Genomic DNA, 19,537 nt, shown 5'->3' with positions numbered 1-19,537 from the left:
GTATTCAAATTAAATATCTACCTGTAACACAAAGACTACAGGTAGTGTAGGCAAAAAGCAACAATTCCTTCCGTCTCTTCTCCGAATTCCCACTCTTTCCAAATTCCCAACCAAAGCATTCTGTTCAAGTCCACTCCGTTTAATCCTGCTCTGTGCAGACTGTGCAGAATGAATCATTTCAAAATGTTTAATGTAGCATTCTATAAAACCAACTCCTGAAAAGGGCAGGACCTAAAAGTGTATAGATACTACATCAGTACTAAAAGGATGTACTTCAGTTAAGCAGCATGCACCTGTGTACAGGCAATCAAAGCTTCATAGACATCCATACTTCATTCTTAGTAGCTTTTGCTTCCCTTTGTATCTTCATTGTTAATGAGATAGAAAGAAAACATAATCCTCTGTTCTACTATAAAGAATTATACTGAAAATAAATATAGTTAACAAACACAACAGCAGTCTTCCAAAATTATAAAAGGAAGGCCCAATGTTTTTCAACATCTGACATTAGTGCTGCAGACAAAACGTTAACAAAGCATCTCTGATTATGAGATTTTTACAATAGGACACTATCCAAAGCATCTCTGATTATATGAGGTTTTTACAATAGGACACTATCTTTGAAAGCTAGTAGTCTAAATTAAGATGTAAAATGATATGGCATTATCAATTCAGAAGCTAAAATGTATATATATATAATTAGGTACCAAAGACAATGAGATGAAGTTCAGTTGAGTTTAATGTTGATCTTTCAGCATTTGAAAAGGCACTAGTAAATGGCATGTGGCTTTTCCTATGGTCAATTAATGATTATGGCCTAGAAATTAGCCCATTTAACACCACAAGTTTTCGTCGCGATCCGGTTGAAAAATGTCAGCCGCCGCTCTAGCATCACCATTTTGGTGATGGCCTCAGCGATGCCAATAGCAGCGCTGGCCCTGGAAATGTAAATTAAGAGAGGGTGACATCAGTCGGCGTGCAACGCTGATTAACGTCACCCCAGCGAACTTTGACCTTAGCGCTGAGGTCCTAAGCTCGCCATAAAAATGCAGCATTCAGCAGACTGACAGAGATGCTGTCAGCACCTCTTAATGGGACACGCACATCTTTCAGGTAAGTTTTTGGACTAGATTTTTAAAATTTTATTTAAGTAGTGGCTTGGTGCAATACATGTTAAAAACTTTTTAAATGTGCCGGGATTGCTGCTGGGTGCTTGCAAGGCCTCAGATGGTAAAGGAAGACCTCTGAGAAGACAGAAAATGCTGTAAATACTCCACAGGTCAGGCAACATCCGTGGTGAGAGAAACAGAGTTTACATCTCAGGTCGAGATGCTGCCTGATCTGCTAAGTTTTTCCAGCATTTTATCCTTTTGTTTCAGATTTATAGCATCCACTCGCAGAGAGAAGAGGAAGAAGCAGAAGAGGAAGAAGCAGAAGAGGAGGAAGCAGAAGGAAGGATTCAACCCAGACAGCCCCTTTCTGGCTGGGATATCTGGGATGGAATCATCCGCCTGCAGTACCAGTGACCACAACCCCAATTCCCCTTTCAACATTTGTCCCACACCTTACCTTCCCTCTGTTACTGAACATCATAGCATCCTCTTGGCCACAATGCTGAAATAAAAGCCACCACAAAGCAAACTTTCCTATCCAACCTTATCCATATATCCATCAAATATGACATTAAGAAATCAACTAATCACCCTTATACATTCTCTTAGTGACTGTCTTGTGTGTGCCTTTGCCTCTCCTACTGCTGTCATGAAGTGGCAGCAGTTCTTCTTCTTCTTCTCTCCCCTCCCTCTTCTTGGTCAACCGCTGGCTGGGCAGGCTGCATTTTTTGGGTGTGTGAAATAAAGAAGGCACAAGGGTGGAGTTGTGGTGAGGGGAGGGCGGGAAAGCAAGACTCGCATGCGAGAAGGAGGATAACGTATGAGGATACCAGCATCTTGTATTCTTTCAGCCCCACTGCTGGCCAAGGGCTTAGCCATGCCCCTGCCAAGAATGGTCAGAACCGTCTCATCCAAGGGGGTGAGGTGAAGCTAGGAATGGGAGGTGTGCCTTGTGTTTGGTACAGATTGTTGGTAGGTGAGTGATTGGAGGGGGTGGAGTCATGCATTGGGAAGTGTGTGAGGCTTGTGGTGCAGTTGGTAGGAGACAGCTTTTGAAGATGCATTCACTGACCTTGACCACTGGCCTGAGGTCATGAAGTTTCTTTGGGGACTGGAGCCAGTTGATGGGGGTGACACTGCTGGCAGTGACAGCCTCGGTGATCTGGTCCCACATTGTACTTTCTGAGGGGTTCCTGGCCCCTGTAGGTAGAGGACCTCTCTTGCAGTGTTGACCCCCTGCACAAAGCTGGAGTGCTGCGTGCGAAACCCTGGGTACCCCTTCCCTGGCTTGCTGAGCCATTTGTGTTAGTGCTGAAGCACTTTTCCCATTTTTTTAAGGTATGGAAGGGAATTCAGCTTTAAGAGCTGAAGACTCGCATTTGGGAATTATTTTTAATGTTCATTTTTTTTCAGAAGGCAGTTGAGCTGTAAGGGCTAAAAACTGCATATGTTTACGTCATTTTTATTTTTTTCATTTCAGAAAGCATTGTCCTTTTAAGAAAACAACAATGCATTTCCCTTTTAAGAATCCCACAATGATTTGTGAAATCACAGCCTCGCTTTCAGAGGCTGTTCTAGTAGCAACGCCACTTAAGCACGCCACATTGGAGCCTGCTGCCGGAACCAATGCCACCAGGAAAGCGTTCCACAGTGAGTTAAGCGCTGGGCTAATGATAATTACATGCCAACTGATGTCATGCTCTCCATATTTGCATCTCCAGGGCCAGCACTGCTAACAGCAGCACTCAGGTCCTCACCAAAATGGTGGTTGCTGAGTCCCACGTCAGAGAAGAGCATTAGAGTGGCGGCTACCATTTTTCACCAGGGTTGTGGCGCTAACTCATGGCGATAAGGTTGGGAATTTCTGGGCCAGAGTGTTTCCACTTGTGGGAAAGAGCAAAACTAGAGGCCATCAATATAAAACAGTCACCAAGAAATCAAATAGGGAATTCAGGAGAAACTTCTTTACCCAGAGAGTAGTGTGAATGTGGAACTTGCTACGACAGGAAGTGGTTGAAGCGAATACTATAGATACATTTAAGGGGAGGCTAGATAAGCATATGAGGGAGAAGGGAATAGAGGGTTATGCTGATATTTAGATGAGGAAAGATGGGAGGAGACTCAAGTGGAACATAAATGCTGGCATGGACTGGTTGGGCCAAATGGCCTGTTTCCGTGGAGTATGTTCCTTGTAATTCTATGTAATCTAGTAGCCAGAGTCTGTAACTACATTATAACCATTCACTAAAGAAAATTGATTGGAAAATGCTGCCTGGATTTTAAAGAAAGAAAGATTTGCATTTATATAGCGCCTTTCACAACCACTGGATGCCCCAAAGCGTTTTACAGCCAATGAAGTACTTTTGAAGCGTAGTCACTGTTGTAATGTAGGAAACATGGCAGCCAATTTGTGCACAGCAAGCTCCCACAAGCAGCAATGTGATAATGACCAGAGAATTGTTTCTTAATGATTGCGGGATAAATATTAGCCAGGACACTCTCCTGCTCTTTGAAATAATGCCATGGGATGTTTTACACTCACCTAAGAGGGCAGACGGGGCTTCGGTTTAACGTTTCATTTGAAAGATGGCACCTCTGACAGAGCCACATTCCCTCAGTTCTGCACTGGAGTGTCAGCCTAGGTTTTTGTGCCCAGGTCCCTGGAGTGGGATTTGAACTCACAACCTTCTGATTCAGAGGTGAGGGTGCTACCAGCTGAACCGCAGCTGACACTACGTTAAGAACAACGGTGTGGCTATCAGTGCTCACTGTTATTGTGGAGTACATTGTACAGCAACTTCCGGCGTCCGCACATGTGCAGTTAAATTTACTCACCAATAACCTGCTCACTGATGCGCAGTTTGGGTTCCACCAAGACCACTCGGCTCCCAACCTCATTACAGCCTTGGTCCAAACATGGACAAAAGAGCTGAATTCCAGAGGTGAGGTGAGAGTGACTGCCCTTCACATCAAGGCAGCATTTGACCGAGTGTGGCCCTAGTAAAACTGAAGTCAATGGGAATCGGTCCGATTTGCCCTACTCCCCCACAAACTTCACTGCATCAGTACCTCGCCAAGAGACTCGGCATTCAAATACATGAAGGGTGTGAAGTTGCCATACTTACCCAGTAGTTACCAGCTAAACACGGCAGAAAAAGTTAGGGTTTGTGCATTCAGATGTAAGTGAATTTTGAATGGCGTGATGAATTTTAATTATTGCCAAACAACCCTCTGGCACTGAAAATAACTTTTAAAAGTGTGGTGTCTCATTCCTTCAGCTTTTAATTAGTGTTGGAGATTTTTTTTAAATTACAATTTTTTTTCACTTTTTCTTTCTGTCTCTTTTATCTTTCTTTTAATCTCATCTTTCTTTCCCTCGCTTTATTTTGCTTTTTGTACGTGCTTTTACATTGAATTACATGTTCAAATTTATACTTTCTGGTTTAGACTCCGCGAGTCTCAGTGAGGGTTCTTCAATCTGATTGGTTGAAGCGACACGCTGTTGCTTGCCCAGCTCACACATGCCACAGGTCCCATGTTAGGGTGCGCCATGCTGAAAGGGATCTCGAGTAACTGTAATTTTCCGCTCAAAAGCCCAAGAAAAGTCTGTGGGCAGCTATAAGTGTAATGAATGGTGAACGCTGTTCCTTCGCCACTGACCGCAAAATCTGGGCCAATAATTTGCAATGGCAAATGTTGACAGGAATACGTGATCAAAAATCGTGAAAGTAGGAAAGCTTTGTGAGAAATGCACCACCCTATATAAGACTTTTTAAGTACCAGTGGATCTCTCGTGACATTGCCAATGGAAAATGAAATTAAAGCAAATTTTCTTCAAAGTGTGTTAGTGATGCCGTAGGTATAGGTAGGGGATTTACGGCTTTTGGAGTTCCATCAACTAGTACAAGTTTGCAGCTGCAAGCATGATTGTGTGCCACAGAATGGTGTTGTCCAAAGGGGGAGAAATTCAGTGTAGCCTCGTTTGGGGCGCTAACTTCGCCGGGGCGCTAAAAGTAGCACCCCAGAAAAATTAGCGCTCCCGCAACGGAAATTGGTCGGTTGCGCCCCAAAAGGAAGCGGGGCACTACTGGAGGCGCCCCACCTCCCCCTTGGGGCGCTGCGAGTGAATATCATGGCGCTACGTGCCGCAGTACCACACACTGCGGCACGTCGCGCTGCGGTATTGCAGGCCTTCCTCCCCTTCTTAAAGGGGAGAGGCCTTGTGCAGTGCGACCTGGGGCCCAGCTGGGCCCCCGGGGATCGGGAGTGCAGGCAAAAGAGCCCAGCACCCAAGAGAAGTGCCGGGCCCTTGGAGCGCAGCCGGCACTCCGCGGTGGGGGGGGGGCGGTTCCGGAGGCCGGAGACGGGAGCGCAGGCAGGCGGCCAACAACAAAAATGGCCACCCCGCACCTCTTCTTTAATTTGCGCATCCCCGGCCGCAGGTACGCCACCCTGACCCTGTCGGACATAGCGTCCAGCGGTAAATCAGGGGGCGCTCCCGAAGATCGCGGCCGGGGCGTGAGCGGGGCGCTGCGCACACCGATGATGTCATCGCCAGCGACGCAGCGCTAACGATTAGCGCCACCACTAACCTCCTGCTGAATTTGGCGGGAGGCGTGGGCAGTGCCGCGCCCGGGCGCTAGTTGGTTTGCGCCCCACTTAGCCCCCTCTTAAGGCGCTAAAGGGTCGTGCAACCAACTGAATTTTTCCCCCAAAGTGTGTGTGACACAGATAGTAAATTGAATATATTAATAGTCAGTCTCCTGTGGGGAGGCACATGGGTGGCCAAGACTAAGGACAGGGTTATAGAGGAAAGGTTAATTGGACCAAGGCAAGGCAAGGAAGGAGAGGGAAAGAAAAGGAGGAGCGATAGGGAAGAAGGAAGGGGTGGAGGGAAGGGTGAAGTAGGAAGGAGGGGAAGAAGAGGTAGACTGGCGAGAGCAGAGGAGGTGAGGGACTGCCTGAGGGGAGATCTAAAAGATTTTTAAAATAACTTTTAAACTGTGGCTGTCTCTCGGCTGAACTGGTTCTACTGTTTTTTTCTAGCTTCGTTGGCTTCTGGCTAGCAGCTGCTGTTTCACTGCTATCTGGTCACTCATTCTACTGGTTTTTCAGCTTTGCTGGTCATTGGCTTGTGGTTGTACATTTTCTCCACCGCTTTTGATCTACGGTGACCTCCAACTTGCGTCAATTTCGTAATCATCTTTCTGCACCGCAACCAATTCTCATTCCTACGGCAACAACCTTCATCCTCCAACTCGCTACCCTTCAACTAGCTTCTGGGCTTCACTCGCCCGCTACACCTGTCTCTGAACTTGGACAGCTCCGTGCTGGCTCCATCTTATGTCGGCTTTGTCCTTCCATGGGACCTCTGACTTTGACGCTGGTCTCTCTACTATTGTCTCCAACCTATTCCCAGCTACCAGGAAATATGTATCCCATTAATTACTACATAAGCAGGCCTATGTAACCTGAGCTTTTCCCTGTGTCCATTTGCATGCGCACTTTGGTTGCCGCTCCAAACCCGAGCTGTTCACTTCTACTTCCACTATTTTCTCCCCACTTTTCCTTTTTTCTCAACCTTCCCTGACCACTCTCTCCTGTCATCCCTCCTTTCATCTCTCCTCTCTCAGATATTCTGCCCTCCCAAATCCCTACCCCAATCCTTCATTACTTTTTGACTTTCCTATTCTCCTGCCGCCGTACCAGGCTCGAGTCCCTCTTAAATAAGCCTACAGCTTCCTTCTGTGCGTCTATTGGTATCCTCCGAAAGGCCCACCATGGCACTCATCACTGCCTCTTCATGTGCAGCAACCCCAATTGTCCCATCCTGCTCTTTCGCTGACCTTCCCGCCCAGCGCACCCGCTGGGGGCTAATCTTGACAGCATCCTCCCCGTCCAACGCGCCCCTCCCAGCGCTGACACAATGGACACTGGCAATAGATCAGCCATCACCGGCCATCTCCGCATCTCCCTGCAGAATGTCCGTTCACTTGCGAGCAAGGCCCTTGCCATCCATGAGCTTATCGTGGATAAGAACATAAGAACTAGGAGCAGGAGTAGGCCATACGGCCCCTCAAGCCTGCTCCGCCATTCGGTAAGATCATGGCTGATCATCGATCTCAACTCCACTTTCCCAACCGATCTCCATATCCCTTGATTCCCTTAGAGTCCAAAAATCTATCTATCTCAGCCTTGAATATACTCAAAGACTCAGCATTCACAACCCTCTGGGGCAGAGAATTCCAAAGATTCACAACCCTCTGAGAGAAGAAATTCCTCCTCATCTCCGTCTTAAATGGCCTACCCCTTATCCTGCAACTAAGCCCCCTAGTTCTAGACACTCAAGCCAGGGGAAACAACCTCTCAGCATCTACCCTGTCAACCCCCTTCAGAATCTTGTATGTTTCAATGAGATCACCTCTCATTCTTCTAAACTCCAGAGTGTATAGGCCCATTCTACACAATCTCTCATCATAGGACAGCCCTCTCATCCCAGGAATCAATCTAGTGAACCTTCGTTGCACCACCTCCAAGGCAAGTATATCCTTCCTTAGATAAGGAGACCAAAACTGTGCACAGTACTCCAGGTGTGGTCTCACCAAAGTCCTGTACAATTGTACCAAGACTTGCTTACTCTTATACTCCAACCACCTTGCAATAAAGGTCAACATGCCATTGGCCTTCCTTATTGCTTGCTGTACCTGCATGCTAGATTTCTGTGTTTCTTGCACAAGGACACCCAAATCTCTCTGAACACCAACATTTGAAAGTTTTTCACCATTTAAAAAAATATTGGCCTAAAAATTCGGTTGCTTTGCACCTCCCGTTAGCACACTAAGAGGGCGCTAATGGGGCACAAAGCAACTAGCGCCCGGGCACGGTGCCGTCAATGCCTCCTGCGAAATTCAGCGGGAGGTTAGCGGCGGTGGTAACCGTTAGGGTCCTGTGACGTCATCACTGTGCACAGTACCCCGCTCGCGCCCCGGCCGCGATCTTCGGCAACGCCCCCTGACTTACCGCCGGACGCTATGTCCAACGGGGTCAGGGGAGCCTACTTGTGGCCGGGGCGGCGCTAATTAAAGGCGAGTTGCTGGGTGGCCATTTTGGTTGCTGGCTGCCTGCCAGCACCTGCCCCCGTTGCCGTCCCCGGCCTCCTAACCAACCCCCCCACGGAGTGCCAGCTGCGCTCCATGAGCCCGGCACTTCTCTTGAGTGCCAGGCTCTTTTGCCGGCACTCTGATCCCGGGTGGCCCTTTAAGAAGGGGAGGAAGGCCTGCAGTACCGCGGCGCGACGTGCCGCAGCACCGCAATATTCATCAGTAGCGCCCCAAGACGGAGGCGGGGTGCTTCCAGTAGCACCCTGCTTCCCTCTTGGGGTGCTACCGATTAATTTCAGCCGCGGGGGCGCCACTTTTTTTGGGGCGCTAAAGGGGGCGCGACTCAAATTTTCCCATTCTGTTTTTCTATTCTTCCTACCAAAGTGAATAAGCTCACATTTCCCTACATTATACTCCATCTGCCACCTTACTGCCCACTCACTTAGTCTATCTATATCCCTTTACAGACTCTTTGTGTTCTCCTCACAGCTTACTGTCCCACCTAGCTTTGTGTCATCAGCAAACTTGGATACTTTACACTCGGTCCCTTCATTTAGGTCATTAATATAGATTGTAAATAACTGAGGCCCCAACACTGATCCTTGCGGCACCCTACTAGTTACAGCCTGCCAACCTGAAAAACATCCGTTTATCCCTACTCTCTGTTTTCTGTCCATTAACTAATCCTGTATCCATGCTACTATATTACCCCCAACCCCATGATTCGATGATTGCAACGACATCATGGCCCTGACAGAAACTTGGCTGAGGGGTGATGACATCTTACCCTTAAATGAAGCCTCCCCACCTGGCTATACCTTCCACCACATGCCCTGCCCAGACCGCCGTGGTGGCAGTGTGGTTCTCATCACCAAATCACACCTTGGTCTGTCCCCCTACTCCTCCGGACACTTTCTCCTTCTTTGGGCATCTCACCTTATTCCACCCCTCTCACCTCTCATTTAAAATTCTTTTTCTGTACAGCCCACCCAAGTACCATAAAATTTTTATTGCCGAGATATCTTCACTGCTTTCTTCCCTCAGCCTCTGCAGAGATGGTGAGGCTGGGAGGCTGGGATGAGGGAGAGCAGAGAAGGGAGGAGAGGGAAGAGACATTAGGTGGCAGGGAGGGAGGAGAAGATGAGTGCGGAGCAGAGAACGAGAACACTAATAGCAGAGAGGAGGAATAGGAGCAAAGATAATATAGTAGCATGGATAGAGGATTGGTTAACGGACAGAAAACAGAGAGTAGGGATAAATGGATCTTTTTCAGGTTGGCAGGCTGTAACTAGTGTGGTGCTGCAAGGATCAGTGTTGGGCCTCAGTTATTTACAATCTATATTAATGACCTAGATGAAGGAACCGGGTGTAACGTATCCACGTTTGCTGATGATACAAAGCTAAGTGGGACAATAAGCCGTGAGGAGAACGCAAAGAGTCAGCAAAGGGATATTAGATAGACTAAGTAAGTGGGCAGTAAGGTGGCAGATGGAGTATAATGTAGGGAAGTGTGAGGTTATTCACTTTGGTAGGAAGAATAGAAAAACAGAATATTTTTTAAATGGTGAGAAACTTTGAAATGTTGATGTTCAGAGAGATTTGGGTGTCCTCGTGCAAGAAACACAGAAAGCTAGCATGCAGGTACAGCAAGCAATAAGGAAGGGAAATGGCATGTTGGCCTTTACTGCAAGGGGGTTGGAGTATAAGAGTAAGGAAGTCTTGCTACAATTGTACAGGGCCTTGATTAGACCACACCTGGAGTACTGTGCACAGTTTTGGTCTCCTTATCTAAGGAAGGATATACTTGCCTTGGAGGCGGTGCAACAAAGGTTCACTAGATTGATTCCTGGGATGAGAGGGCTGTCCTATGATGAGAGATTGTGTAGAATGGGCCTATACTCTCTGGAGTTTAGAAGAATGAGAGGTGATCTCATTGAAACATACAAGATTCTGAAGGGGATTGACAGGGTAGATGCTGAGATGTTGTTTCCCCTGGCTGGAGTGTCTAAAACTAGGGGGCAGAGTCTCTGGATAAGGGGTAGGCCATTTAAGACTAAGAGGAGGAGGAATTAAGACTCAGAGGGTTGTGAATCTTTGGAATTCTCTGCCCCAGAGGGCTGTGAATGCTGAGTCTTTGAGTTTATTCAAGGCTGAGAGAGATAGATTTTTGGACTCCAGGGGAATCAAGGGATATGGAGATCGGGTGGGAAAGTGGAGTTGAGGTCGATGATCAACCATGACTTATTGAATGGCGGAGCAGGCTCGAGTGGCCATATAGTCTACTTCTGCTCTTATTTCTTATGTAAAGGAAGAAGGGAAGGGATGAGAGGGAGCGAGAAGGGGAGGAGAGAAAAAGGGTTAGAAGAGAGTGGGGAGAGAGGGCAAGAGGAGGGAAAGTGAAAGGGGTAAGTGGAAGAGATTGGGCTATGGGTGAGGGGGAAAGGAGGAGGATGCACAAAAAGGCTGGGAAGGGTCAGAGAGGAAAAAGGAAGAAGAGGTGGGGATGGAGAAGTGAAAGGCAGGGGTGGGAGATGGGGAAGAGGTGCGGGAAAATTCTCTCAAAGCAGGAAAGAAAGCACATTTCACAACCTTAAGATGTCCCAAAGCACTTCACAGCTAATTGATTAATTTTGTAGTGTAGTCATTGGGCCATATTTTGCAACCCCTACGGGTGCGTACGAGGTGTGTACGCTCCTGTAAGGGCCGCGCAAGTTCTGGGTTTAGGCATGTGAAGCGCATGCGCTAAAACCCGGAACTTGCGATCTGTCAAGAATCATCTTGGCAGATCCTCCGCATCCCCGGGAGAAGGGCCTCTGTGGGTGGAGAGTTGCGCTATTTGCCCAACTTCCGCCCGCTGAATGCCTGTGAAATTCTTACACCTGGTAAGAGTTTTAAAAAATAGAAAAATATCATTTTATCACTCATTTACACATTAAAAACCCTGTCCAATAAGGTAAGTTTATTTTTAGACCCGTTAAAACATATACTTTTTTTTCCAAAAAATTACATTTTTGTTTAAAATATTTTATTAAACGGCATTTTAATTAATTTTAAATATGTATTTTTTTATTTATTTCATATGTTAGTATATTTTTTAAGTGCTCCCCATTCATACTTATGGGGTTTCCGTACGTACGGAATTCCCATACGTATGAATGAGGATTCCCTTCTTTTATTGGTTGGGCCGGCCCACGTGATCCCAGGGGCACTTGCGAACTGCATGCGCCCCTGGGATATGTGGGTCTCTGCCCGCGTGGACCCAGAGAGGCCCAGGATCGCAAGCCTCCATACCTCCCGGGCCACCAGGTACATTCGTAGATTTTTTACAGGTCGAAGGCATCCGCCTGCCGGAAGCCTCCGATCGCAAATGTTGGGCCATTGTTGTAATGTATGGAAATGTAGCAGCCAGTTTGCAAACAGCAATTCCCACAAACAGCAAGGAGATAAATGACCATATCATTTGTTTAGTGCTATTGAGGGGTAAATGTTGGCCAGGACACCAGGGGGGAGAAATTCGGTACCTTAGCGCCTCCCGTTATCGCCTCTAGGAGGTGATAACAGGGTGCTAATGACTTACCGACGAAATGAACGACTCCCAGTAACTTGGCTGAGAAGTTTGCGGTGGCGGTAACACGATGGCCCAGGAATTCGGGTCTCCACGGGTGAGTACGCACGGGGTACTCACCCGCAGGCCCAATGGAAGTGCCGGTTTCGTGCATGCACTGCGCATGCGCGGGAAACTGGAATTTCGGTTCCCTTAAAGGAAGGGGTACAGAGGTCAAATGCGTACGCCGGAGAGGCAGCGCGTGCGCATGGAACTTATGTTTTTTTTCCAGGTTTCTCCAGGAGGGTAAGTCTCCAGGAGTTACACATGTAAAAAGCAGTCGCAAGGCCTGCTTTTATCAAGGTAACTGGTGATTTAATTAAAATTAAAACATTTTTTCCACAGGTTTATTATTTTTAAATACTTTAAAGAAAGGTAAGTTTATTTTTAGCCCTGTTAGAAAATGTAATAAATGTTTTCAAAAATTTAAATTATTGTTTAAAATAGTTATTTTATGTAATTTATAGTTATTTTAAAAATGTGATTTAAAAAAAAATGTATTTGAAGTTTTAGTGATGTTTTGCGGCTTATAGTATTTATAGTTTTGACAGCTCTTCCTGTCAATTTTATGAATGGGCATTCCCTGCTACCATTGGCTCTCCATGGCCCACGTGATCCCAGGGGACACGTCGAACTAACTGCGTCCCTGGGATACGCAAGCACTGCACGCTGGCAGTTGGAGCAGGCCCAGGATCGGAATCCCACGTGGGCCCACAGCTCAATGGCCGGCGCGCTAGGTAAGTGCAGGTCGGGGGTTGCACCCGCGGGAAGCCTCCGACCCGAATTTCTGGGCCATTATGCCATGATCTCCTGCGCCCGGAGATCGTGATGTCATTTCCGTGCACATCGCCCCGGACCTGAACTTCGGTTCCGCCCCCTGCAGCTTTGCTGGGCGACAACACTGACAGCTGCAGGAGGCATTGTTCGAGAGGCTGGGTGCTTCGGGGGCGCAAATTAAAGGGGATGTTAAGTATAAAAATTGTTACAATGCATTGCTTCAATTTTTTCCATTTTTCTTTGGCAGCGATTGAACAGCCCGGCACTCTGCTGGAGTGCTTGGGGCTGATCAGGCCGGATCGCGGTTGCCGTCGGGGATCAGCTAACTAGTCCCAATGCACAGCCTGCAGCGATTGCCCTTCCCTTTAAGGGAGGGAAGGAGCCTCAGATCTCGGCAGCGCTGCACGGGACATTGTGCAATGCTGCACCACCCTGCCTGCGTCCTTTAGTGCTCCAGGAAGGAAGTGGAGCACTTGATTTAGCACTCCACTTCCTTCCTGGAGCACTAACAGCCAATTTAGGGGAAACACAGAATCATTAGTGCCTGGCGCTAATTTTTCAGGATTTCAAAAATTAGCGCCCCAAATGGGCGATTCCGAATTCCTCCCCCCAGGTAAACTCCCCTGCTCATCTTCAACTAGTGCCATGGGATCTTTCATGTCCACCTGAGCAGGGAGACAGGATGTCAGTTTAACATGGCATCTGAACGAAGGCAGCTCCTACAGTAAAGTATTTCTTCAGTATTGCACAGTCAGCCTAGATTTATATACTCAAGTCTCTGGAGTGGGGCTTGAACCTAAGGGGGGAGAAATTCGGTACCCTAGCGCCTCCTGTTAGCGCTACCGGCTTTGCAACCGGGCGCGGCGATAGTACCAACGCCCGCGAAATTGACGTGGAGGTTTGGGGTGGCGGTAACAAGTAGAACCATGATCATGATCTCCTGCGCTCGGAGATTGTGACGTCATTGCCGTCTGCATCGTCCCGTTAGCGCCCCGGACCTGAACTTTGGTTCCGCCCCCTGTCCGGGCGCCTGCCGTTAGCAACGACAGGTAGAGGAGGTGATATGCAGTCGGATGAATGCTGGAGGAGCGCTATATAAAGGCGTCAACATTGGGTTTATTTTTAGTCAGTAAAGAAAGCTGCCTTGTCAGTTTGACATAGGCAAACAGGCATTTTGAGCGAATTCAGCGTTTTCCACTTGAAGTAAGTAGTCTTCTGTCTCAGAAAAATTACTTTCATTTAGGTGAGATTTTAAAGTGCAACATTTCCATGCTTTAATGGGGCTGTACTGGCACTGGATCTCGCCCTCCAGCATCAACGTCGGAGGCAGCAGAGGCAGAGAGAAAGATTGCAAATGTGGCCAGAGGGAGGAGGGGCAACAGGGCTGTCAACAAGAAGCCTTACCCTCCCAGGGTATTTCGGCAGCATTTCTCCTACATCAATCTCACTGAGGAACAGTGTCTTAGAAGGCTTCGCTTCAGCAAGGAGGTGGTCACAGAGCTCTGCCACCTCCTGTAGCCAGACCTTGAGCCTCACATCAGGAGCACCACATCTCTCTCAGTGGCAGTCAAGGTCACCATCGCCCTCAATTTCTACTCCAGTGGATCCTTCCAGGGTGCAACAGGAGACATATCTAACATATCGCAGTTTGCTGTCCATTGCTGCATCTGGGTGGTCACAAAGGCTCTCTACAGAAGGAGAAGGGACTACAATTCTTTCCCCATGACCAGAGAGAAGCAGCGCGAGCGTGCACGTGGCTTTGCCAGGATAGCCTGCTTCCCCATGGTGCAGGGCGCCATTGACTGCACCACGTCGCTTTGCGGGCACCGCATAACAATCCTGAGTTATTCCGTAACTGCAAAGGCACTCACTTAATGTGCAGTTGGTATGTGACCACACACAACAAATCCTCACCGTCAATGCCCACTATCCTGGCAGCAGCCACGAAGCCTTCATCCTGTGCCAGACCAGTGTGCCAGCTCTGTTCCACCCATCACATCAAGCTTGCGGCTGGCTGCTGGGAGACAACGGCTATCCGCTCTCTACCTGGCTCATCCACATTGCCCTGAAGACCTGGGGCAATGGCCTCCTTCCAGTGTCCGGGAACAGCACTGCCCTCCTTCCCTTCGCTCCACTTCCACGATCAATGCCTCATCCGTGAAATGACGAGCTCTCTCTCCCTGCGAGTGGGATCAGCCATCAGGTTCAGGGGATTGAGTTGGTTGCAGGTCGCCTTCACAGCCAGCAATGCTGATAATGAGGTTCTGCACAGTGAAGCAACCTCCCCTTTAAGAGTTGCAAGGAGCCAGTGTGAAGGATCATTCCCGATTGCATTGCACCTGAAATTCATTATCGCTCTGCTGGTAGCGCCCCTGTAGCACCCTACTGAGTACATTAGTGCTTGATTTAGCGCTTATAGTGATCTGGGTTGTTATGGTTGGGGTTGTCCAATGGGTGGTGCTGTAGCCAATGCTGCTGCTAAGGTCAGGGGTTTTACTTCCTGTTAAGGTCAGCAAAGGTCAAATGCCAGGATGCAGGCCTAATGTATGTGTTTCCCAGTTGTTAATAAAGTACTCGTGTTAATTCTATGATATCGCCTCTTTGAGTCCTTGTTCCACTTAATGGTTTTAACACATTTGGCGACGAGGCAACTAAAGGACCCTGCATAAAGAAGAAAAGTCTGCCGGGACATTTAAACAACAAAATCACGAGCTAAAGTTAGCTACAAGCTGGAAGAGAGCATGGCTGCCACGGTAGGAACGGTTCCGCTTTTGATATTCAAGCACAAACCTGGGAAGAATACTGTGAAGTGTTGGGTTATTTTTTCGAAGCAAATGAAATAAATGATGCCGGAAAACGGAAAGCCATTCTGCTTAGTTCAGTGGGAAGCCAGACCTACAGTTTGATGACGAATCTGCTCAGTCTTGAAAAGCCTGGAGACAAATCATTTCTTGAATTAGTGGCCTTGCTAAAAGAACATTTCAACCCTAAGCCTAGTGAGATTGTACAAGTTTAATTCAAGGAACAGGAAAGAGGAAGAGAGCGTAATGGACTATGTAGCGGTGTTGCGTAAATTAGCACAAGATTGCAATTATGGGAACAACCTGAAGGAAATGCTGCGAGATAGGCTAGTTTGCGGAATTATGGACGATCGAATGCAGCGTAGATTATTATCCGAGACTGGGCTTACTTATGAAAAAGCATTGGAACTTGCTCAAGCCATAGAGACAGCGAACCAAGATGTAAAAGAAATACAGGGTTCAGACAGGGCTAATGCTACGCAAGTTGCAGGTCAGGTTGTTGTGCACAAGTTGAACATGCGTCAGAAACCACAACGTGAGCATGTGAAGGCATGTTATAGACGCAAGGGCGATCACCTGGTGAGTGAATGCCGGTTTAGGGAGGTAAAGTGCTACAAGTGTGGGAAACAAGGACACATAAAACGAGCTTGCAGGGCGAAATCACCTGTGGAGGAATCCAAACCAAAAGGGGGAGGACAGCAAAACCAAGGGAGAGAAGTGAAAAAACATGGAGCACACCACATCAGCGGGGAAGCTGAGGAAGAAGAGGACACGTTCATAATGTATAGCATGTTAGAGAACATTCCAAAAGTGGCTCCTATCACATTGCAACTGACAGTAAATGACTCTAAGGTGAACTTTGAAGTGGATACAGGGTGTGGCGTGACCATAATGAACAAGGCAGAGTACTCAAAATTGTGGAACTGTGCAAAAGTTCCAGAGTTGCAATATTAATTAAGGAATCAATTACTGCTGTAAGGAGGGATGATATATTAGCGGGTTCCTCTAATGAGGCCATATGGGTAGAACTTAAAAACAAAAAGGGGGCAAGCACTTTGCTGGGAGTGTACTATAGGCCCCCGAACAGTCAGGGGGAGATAGAGGAACAGATATGTAGGCAAATCTCAGAGAAGTGCGAAAATAATAGGGTAATAATAGTGGGGGATTTCAACTTCCCCAATAATAATTGGGATAGTCAGAGTGTGAAAGGCTTAGAGGGTGCAGAATTCTTAAAGTGCATCCAGGAGAGCTTTTTGAGCCAACATGTAGAAAGTCCTACAAGAGAGGGGGCGGTACTGGACCTAATTCTAGGGAATGTAGCCGGGCAAGTGGTGGAAGTGTCAGTAGGAGAGCATTTTGGCGACAGTGACCATAATTCGGTGAGATTTAAGGTGGTCATGGAAAAAGACAAAGACGGCCTGGAAATAAGGGTTCTAAATTGGGGAAAGGCCGATTTTAATATGATAAGGCAGGATCTGGCCAAAGTGGACTGGGAGCAGCTACTTATAGGAAAATCCACATCAAAGCAGTGGGAGACTTTCAGAAGGGAAATAGAGAGAGTACAACACCAACATGTTCCTGTAAAGGTCAAGGGTGGGACCAACAAGCAAAGGGAACCTTGGATGACAAGGGATATACAAAAATGCATTAGGAAAAAAAGGGGGGCTTTTGGCAGTTACAAAAGACTAAAGACGGAGGAAGCCCTAGAGGAGTATAAAAAGTGCAGGGGCATATTTAAAAAAGAAATTAGGAGGGCGAGGAGGGGCCATGAAATAACACTGGCGAGCAAAATAAAGGAAAATCCTAAGATGTTTTATAAGTATATTAAGGGCAAGAGGACAACCAGAGAAAGGGTAGGGCCCATTAGGGACCAAAGTGGCAATCTGTGTGTAGAGCCAGATGAGGTAGGCGGGGTTTTAAATGAATTTTTTGCATCTGTGTTCACTATGGAGAAAGACGATGTAGACATAGAAATCGGGCAAGGGGACTGTGACATACTTGAACATATTAGCATCGAGAGGGAGGCGGTACTAGCGGTTTTAGCAGGCCAAAAAGTGGATAAATCCCCAGGCCCGGACGAGATGTATCCCAGGCTGTTGTGTGAGGCAAAGGAGGAGATTGCAGGGGCTCTGACACAAATTTTCAGAACCTCTCTGGCCACAGGGGATGTACCAGAGGACTGGAGAACAGCTAACGTAGTACCATTATTCAAGAAGGGTAGCAGGGATAAACCAGGGAATTACAGGCCAGTGAGCCTAACATCTGTGGTAGGGAAATTATTGGAAAAAATTCTGAGGGACAAAATTAGTCTCCACTTGGAGAGGCAAGGATTAATCGGGGATAGTCAGCATGGCTTTGTCAAGGGTAAATCATGTCTGACCAATCTGATTGAATTTTTCGAGGGGGTGACTAGGTGTGTGGATGAGGGAAATGCTGTGGATGTGGTTTACATGGATTTCAGTAAAGCTTTTGACAAAGTCCCGCATAGGAGACTGGTCAAGAAGGTAGGAGCCCATGGGATCCAGGGTGCCTTGGCGCGTTGGATCCTAAACTGGCTGAGTGGCAGGAGGCAGAGGGTGATGGTCGAAGGTTGCTTTTGTGACTGGAAGCCTGTGTCCAGTGGGGTATCTCAGGGATCGGTGCTGGGACCATTGCTGTTTGTGATCTACATAAGTGATTTGGATGAGAATGTAAAAGGTATGATCAGTAAGTTCGCAGATGACACGAAAATTGGTGGGGTGGTAAATTGCGAGGAGGAAAGCCTCAGGCTACAGGACGATATAAACGGGTTGGTCAGATGGGCGGAAAAGTGGCAAATGGAATTTAACCCTGAAAAGTGCGAGGTGATGCATTTTGGACGGACAAATAAGGCAAGGGAATACACAATGAGTGGTAGGACCCTAGGAAGTACAGAGGGTCAGAGGGACCTTGGTGTACATGTACATAGATCCCTGAAGGCAGCGGAACAGGTAGATAAGGTGGTTAAAAAGGCATATGGGATACTTGCCTTCATTAGCCGAGGCATAGAATATAAGAGCAGGGAGGTTGTGATGGAGCTGTACAAAACGCTGGTGAGGCCACAGCTGGAGTATTGTGTGCAGTTCTGGTCGCCTCACTATAGGAAGGATGTGATTGCTTTGGAGAGGGTGCAGAGAAGATTCACCAGGATGTTACCTGGGATGGAGCGCCTCAGCTATGAAGAAAGACTAAACAGGCTGGGGTTGTTTTCCTTGGAGCAAAGAAGGCTCAGGGGGGACCTGATTGAGGTGTACAAAATGATGAGGGGCATAGATAGGGTAGATAAAGAGGAACTTTTCCCCTTAGTAGGGGGGTCAATAACAAGGGGGCATAGATTCAAGGTAAGGGGCAGGAGGTTTGGAGGGGATTTGAGGAGGAACTTTTTCACCCAGAGGGTGGTTGGAATCTGGAACTCACTGCCTGAAAAGGTGGTAGAGGCAGGAACCCTCATAACATTCAAGAAGCATTTGGATGAGCACTTGAAATGCCATTGCATACAAGGCTATGGACCAAATGCTGGAAAATGGGATTAGACTGGACAGGGATTGATGGTCGGCGCAGACACGATGGGCCGAAGGGCCTCTTTCTGTGCTGTATACCTCTATGACTCTATGACTCTATGAGTTAAAGCCTTGCTCCCTGCATCTTAAAACATATACAGGTGAACGAGTAGCGACATTAGGTACAGCTAAGGTAACTGTGCAACACAGGGACACAGTGGAACAGCTACCTGTAGTTATAGTATCGGGTACCGGACCAAACCTGTTATGTCGGGGCTGGATAAAAGAACTTAAATTAGACTGGGGAGCAGTACATCAAATAGATGCGGGCAAACAGTTGACTTTGCAAGAAGTGTTGAGTGAACATGAGAATGTGTTCCAAGGAGGAACTTGGCACATTTAATGGCCCCCCAGCTAAGATTTATGTAGACAAGGAGGCACCGCCAAGGTTTTTTAAACAACGACCTGTGTCTTATGCCATGAAGCCAAAGGTAGAGGCTGAGCTTGACCGTCTATTGAGAGAGAACATACTGGAGCCGGTGAAATGTTCGGAATGGGCAGCTCCCATAGTACCTGTTTTAAAACCGGACAATTCGGTAAGACTCTGTGGAGACTATAAATTGAC

This window comes from Somniosus microcephalus, chromosome 5 (assembly GCF_052327205.1).
Source record: "Somniosus microcephalus isolate GS21.2 chromosome 5, FLI_Smic_1.0, whole genome shotgun sequence".
In the NCBI taxonomy this organism is placed as follows: domain Eukaryota; kingdom Metazoa; phylum Chordata; class Chondrichthyes; order Squaliformes; family Somniosidae; genus Somniosus; species Somniosus microcephalus.
Note: the sequence above shows the minus strand (reverse complement) of the source record.